The sequence below is a fragment of the Vigna radiata genome, unplaced genomic scaffold (genome assembly GCF_000741045.1).
Source record: "Vigna radiata var. radiata cultivar VC1973A unplaced genomic scaffold, Vradiata_ver6 scaffold_273, whole genome shotgun sequence".
In the NCBI taxonomy this organism is placed as follows: Eukaryota; Viridiplantae; Streptophyta; class Magnoliopsida; order Fabales; family Fabaceae; genus Vigna; species Vigna radiata.
In genome coordinates, this window is record NW_014543808.1 from 418,601 (window position 1) to 424,933 (window position 6,333).

Below are 6,333 nucleotides of genomic sequence, written 5' to 3' on the forward strand. Positions count from 1 at the left end.
ACTTCAAGTAGAACAGCAAATATGATGATACAGATGGCGTTGACAGAATGGATGATGTTGCATGAAGTAATGATGTTTTCCTTACGACATAGATCTGATGTCTCTAATGTAAGCTTCTGAGCCCAAAAAAACACCAAAAACAAGTTGATCCTGTAATTCTTTGACTCTCACAGCAGAATAAAGAAAGAAAAAAAAAGGAGAAAGTAACAGTGGTGTTGTGAGAGAAAGGAGACAGACATGATGATAAGGTTGATAAATTGTAGCAATAATTAATTACCTCACGGTTTGGCCGTTGAGAGGAGAATAGTATTTACACAGTGTGGTGTGTGGTAATGTCCGACATGCCTTGCAAAACGCGATTTCATTAATAGTGTTTGAGAAGGGATTAGTAAGTATAATGATGATTAATAAAGAATAAATTAAGCATTAAGGAGTGGGTTAAAGAGGGATTTGCCGACAACCAGTGTTTGGAGAACACGTGGGAAAGTTGAGATTATGTTTTACGCTAATAGAAATAGGTTACGGTGAGGAGCAGAATGAGAGTGTAAATTATATATATGAATGAATGGATGGTGATGATGATGGGTATGGTGTATATAATTAGTTGTACGGTCTAATCGAGGCCTGCATGATGGATGAGAGAGTATTTAATTGCATTGGGTCATGTTGGAGTGGATGTCCCTTTCAACTTCCTCTGCTGTGCCAATAATTCAAAGGAAAAGAAAGAGTTACATTACATTACATTACATGGCCCTTCACAGCACACTTATCCTCTCTTCTTTTTTCACTATCCAACAACATATATCGTCTTCCACACACATGTGTGTGCACACTCGACCTGAAGATCGTGACATTACCTATGATTGCCTCTCCCTCTCTCACTCTCTTTTGCATATTTAGGTACGACAATGAGTTAGATCGAATACATCGTAATTCGATTTGACAAAAAAAATTTACTTACTATCTTGTTATTATAGATTTTTGTTTAAAAAAATATTAATAAATATTTTAAAATCTGTAAATACTCGTAGATACATAAAAGTATTTAAAAATATATATTTTTATAAATTATTAAAATAAAATTATAAAAAAATATAAAATATAAATTAAAATTACATTAAATGTAAATTTAAATTTAAATTTAATAAAATTTAATTTTATAATATAAATTAATGTTAATTTTAATTAAATTTAATTTAATAAAATATAAATATAATTTTTTATTTATTTTTGACGAGTAAAAAAAATCTACAGATACAAATAGTGTATTATCGCACCCGACCGATTTATAAATGAGTATTAAAATATTCGTTATCTATTACAAATTTTATCTACAAATATTCGCTGGTAGAGATTCTTTTTGTAATCTCTACTCACAATCAATACATATTAATTACACATATACTAACTTTTTTTCACCATGGATAAATTTTAATCAACACATTCAAACTTACAAATTATTTTTTTTCATATTTGTCTAATTATATTATTAGAGTGAATTATCTTTTATTATTTTAGGTATTATTCATTTTAAAGTCTTTATTTTATTATAATTTCATTTTTCAAAAACATCTTAAAAGATGAAATAAAAAAAAATTAAATTACTTTAAACTCGATTCTTTGGATGATGTAGATTAGAAGTGATGTTGTGGTGAAGTAGAGATATACGTGGAAGTATGGGATAAGAATAGACAGATGTAGGGTATTGGAAAAGAGAATCATCCGTAAGAAAAATTAAATGAAATACGACTTCAGAGAACCAACCAGACATTTCCATCACCTATGTAAGATAAGCGTACAATTAAATCCTCTATAAAATTAAATTCTCATGGCTATTTCCTACTTTTTCAATATTTTATTTAGATATTTTCAATCATCATGTTAATATGATATAAAATTTAATATCACCTTTTATTTAGATCAAAGTTATAAACATTATTTAGAAGTGATATGATATGACATAATACGACTCATAGAAAGTAAATTAAAATATCATTAATGAATTTTGCAATAAAAATAATGCATTGTAATTTGAACTACTGAATAATATAAATTGTGTCTATTAGTCTGATGATATAAATTGTAATTATTGTCTTATATATCTCTGTTACTTTTTGAGTCATGATTTGTTTTTAAAAGCTCATCTACACCCTATGATTTTCACTCCATTGGACAACTAAACAAATGCAAAATTGAAGCAATAATTAGACATATTACGAAATGAAAATATAGGAATTCTCGATGTCAAATGACACTAGAAATGGAAGTTGAAGACAATATTAACAAACTCAAGAAAAAAAAAAAGCCTTAAAATGGTCATTACACTTAGCAGTTTAAAAGTTAATACTTGAATTTAATTTAGTAAGTGAGCAAAAGATACAAATTTTGATATCAATCTATAATAATCTAAATTCATATGGTTTATATTCCATTCAAATGAATTAATTTTAATTTCAAATTCATATTTTTAGATTTTAAATTCATATTTCGTTATATTTAGATTATCACTTTTTAGATTTTAAATTTCAAATATCAATTTACTTTGGATTTAGATTGGATTATATTTTGGATTTTGAAAATTTAAATCTCAACCCACTTAATTAGATCTGGGTTGGATTTATATTATATATCATTTTTTAGATTTTGAAAATTCAAAATTAAGATACGTCTAAGTCAAGTCAAGTCAAGGTGACTAAGGACTAAGCCAAAGGTTGGTATGAGTCTTTTCCGACCAAAGGTTACTAAATTGTGCATCGGATTCACTCGAGTCGATTGCGATCGAAGATCATCTCTCACCAATCTTGGTCGAACTTCAATCTAAACCGGTCCAAACCAAAGGTCGGCCCGAGTCAGGCTTGGTCAAGTTGACCAAGGTTGAAAGTAGGCCGATTTGACACTAATTAAAAATTAGTTTGAGTTTGTCTTAGTTGAATATTAACCAATTCAGTCAAGCCAAAGATCAACTGAATCAATCCGACCAAAGATTCGGCCAACCAAAGATCAACAGAGTTAGCCCGACCTAAGATTGTTGAGTCGACTTGGTCGACCAAGTTTTTTGGCCCACCTGAATGTCAGCCATAATCGACCTTGATCAACTTGAATCGTTTCCAATTGAAGTTTGGCCAAGTCAAACCTAGCTAAAGGTCGACCAAAATTCGATGGAGTCTACCTAGCAAAAGATCAAAAAGATTAAACCAAACTAAAAACTTGTCAAATCAACCCATCCCATATTAAAAAAACTAATATGTTATATTGATCTCACTTAATTTAATATAATAGATAAAGTGAATTCAATATAATTTAATTCAATTTAAATTGGATGACAAACAATTTAAATATAATTAAACTAAATCAACTAGATTTATATTATAAATTAAATTTTTTAATCAAATTTATTTTATTGAATTTAGACGGAATATTGAAAAATCCAATCCAACCATTTTTTATCAATAAAATAAGTTGAGTCTACAACACCATCTAGATGAAAAACAGCCTGTACTACACTAAAAGTATTGAACCAAATAGAGAAACCATCAAGCTATAAAGCAGTTATACAAGTAAATGTATATAAACCCCTGTATAATTTAAATTTATTAACATTGATAACAACTTTCTATACTAACTTTTTTGTATAATTTTTTTATATCTATAATGAAAGTGTTTGTTTAAATGATAAAACAAAGTTAAAACACATGTTGAAGAGAAACCTTGTGAATCTCATTTAAAGTCATAGGAAAAATTATTACATAATGGAAGAAAAGATTTATGAAATAGAAAGAAAAAGACAGATAAAAAGAAGAAGAGTAGTTAAGACTAGAAAATCTTAAAATAGAGATTTTTGAGGAGGGTTTGAAGAGCTAAGAATGCGACACATGATAATGATGAAAATGACAAGAAAAAAAAGCGTCTGTTAGAGGATCATGAGATTGTCTCTCTTAAATTAATTGAAATAGGGTTTGGTGGTATCAAATATAATTTCTCAAACAGTTATATGTACCAAAGAGTAGTGTTTTTCCCTTTATGGAAGAGGATAATTTAATCCTTAGAGAAACTGATTAATTAAGAGGATATTACTGCCTCTACATGTGCATTTGCAAAATGGGGTCAAATTTGGTAAGACTAGCCACCCTTATGTTAGACCAATAATATATTACATATATTCATTCAAAAATATGTTTTCATTCTATCAAATGATAAATAACAAGTCATTTTCTCATTTCACAATTTTTCCACTTTAAACCAGACACATTAATTTCATATATAACAACACTTATTAACATAATATTATATCAATAAATTGTTTTTCAAAGCTTGTATTGTTGTGTCCTTTTTTAAACTGCTATTTATTTTCAAAAGTTAACTTCTATAACTTTTTTTATTCACTTCTCTTTTGTCTTTAAAATATTTTTTAAAACTAATTTTACCCTTTTCTACCTAACATATTTATTGTATATTTTTGTATTATGTGTCATTTTATTTTTTCTTTTTTATTATATATTTTGGCATAACACCATTAATTCCAACCACTATATATCATTTACATTCTTATTTTTATACTTCTAGATATTAATATCAATGAATAATATATTCACTTTAATATTTTAAAATATTTTTTATTTAAATCATTATTCTGTTTTATATTATTTATTTTAATCCTTTTAATATTATATTTCAAGGAGTTTTGATTATTAGCTAATTAACTTTATGGTTCTTACCAAATTTGCCCAAATAGTCTTCGAGGTGAGTTGACTTTATTACTAACGTGTAACCAAACTTTGAATCATTATAAGGAAAATGTTTATTTTTAAAGATTAATATGATGTTTAAGTTAAGTCACTGAGAGAGAATAACAAAATATATGAGAGTAAAGTAATTATCAGATCATATACTTCATGTGATATATAACATGTATACGTTTCTTATACCATAAGTAAACAAATATATTAAATAGAGTTTGTTACGTGATGATAATCAATTATTATATCTTGAAAATATTATATAAGCAATTATTATATCATAATAACTTGGAGATATTAGATAATAAATTGTTATTATAATATCTTAGAGATATAATACAATATGATAATAAGTTATTATATCATAAGATATTAATTGTAAATATCTTGGAGATATTTCATAATACCTTAAAGATATAACATAATCTTATTATAGGTTATTATACTATAAGATATTAAATGTAAATATCTTGGAGATATTTCATAATATTTTAGGATAAGTACATAAGTCCCTCAGCTCGAAAGCTAGAAATAAGGTGCAAATGAATCATACTAATGATTGAATGAGTTTTATCATTTGTAGCTTCTAGATGTCGAGTGCATTTGAGCTTAGAAGAATATGCCTTGTTAAGAGATTGTTTGGGAAAAAATCCATTTTAGGGGAAAAAAATTGAAAAGAAAAAAGAATACATATCTATTTATGATATGCTTTTGAAACAACTCTCGATGGCTTTCCATCCAAGCTTATGTTTATATATAGTTTTTAATGCTTTTGAAATAATTTTTGGATGATTTTTCATCCAAGTTTATGCATTTCTCTTAACGCTTTTGAAATAATTCTCAGATAACTTTTTGAATTTCCTAAGTTATACTCTGATTTACCAAGGTAGTTACATTTCAGACACTTATACAGTCACACTTTTGAACATTCAATTTATACTTGGATTTTCCCAAGGTGGTTATGTTTTTGGGTGCTAAAATTATTCTTGGATTTTTCTGAGCTTGTCACATTTTCAGACGTGTACAAACTTATCGAGTAGTCACATATTCAAACGTTCATGCTTTGATTTATCGAGTAGTCACATGTTTAGACGCTCATGTTTGGATTTACTACGTAGTCACATATTCAAATGTTCATGCTCGAATTTATTGAGTCACATATTCAGACGCTTATACTCAGATTTACCAAGTAGTCACATATTCAAATGCTTATGTTGTTATGCTTTGTCGATTGCTCTTGCTTTGGAGGTATTTTTTATGTTATAAGTCTCATCCATACTTTTTGTATAAAGTTCAACTTTTGCTTTTAAGGTATTTCTTATACTATGGGCCTCATTATGTACTTATCATATAAGATTCAACTTTGCTTTCATGGTATTTCTTATGCCATGAGCCTCATCTCGTACTTCTCGTATAGTATCCAACTCGATTATGTCTCCTTTTATTAAATGTGTTTTGTTATGAATCTTAGTCAATTTGTAATTGCCTTGTGTCGAGTTTATAGTTTTTTCACCTCGGTTTCTTCATGCTCTAGATTGATCCTACATTAAGAAATTGTAAGTGGAATTTATAGAATTGTAGTGGATAATTGCCAATC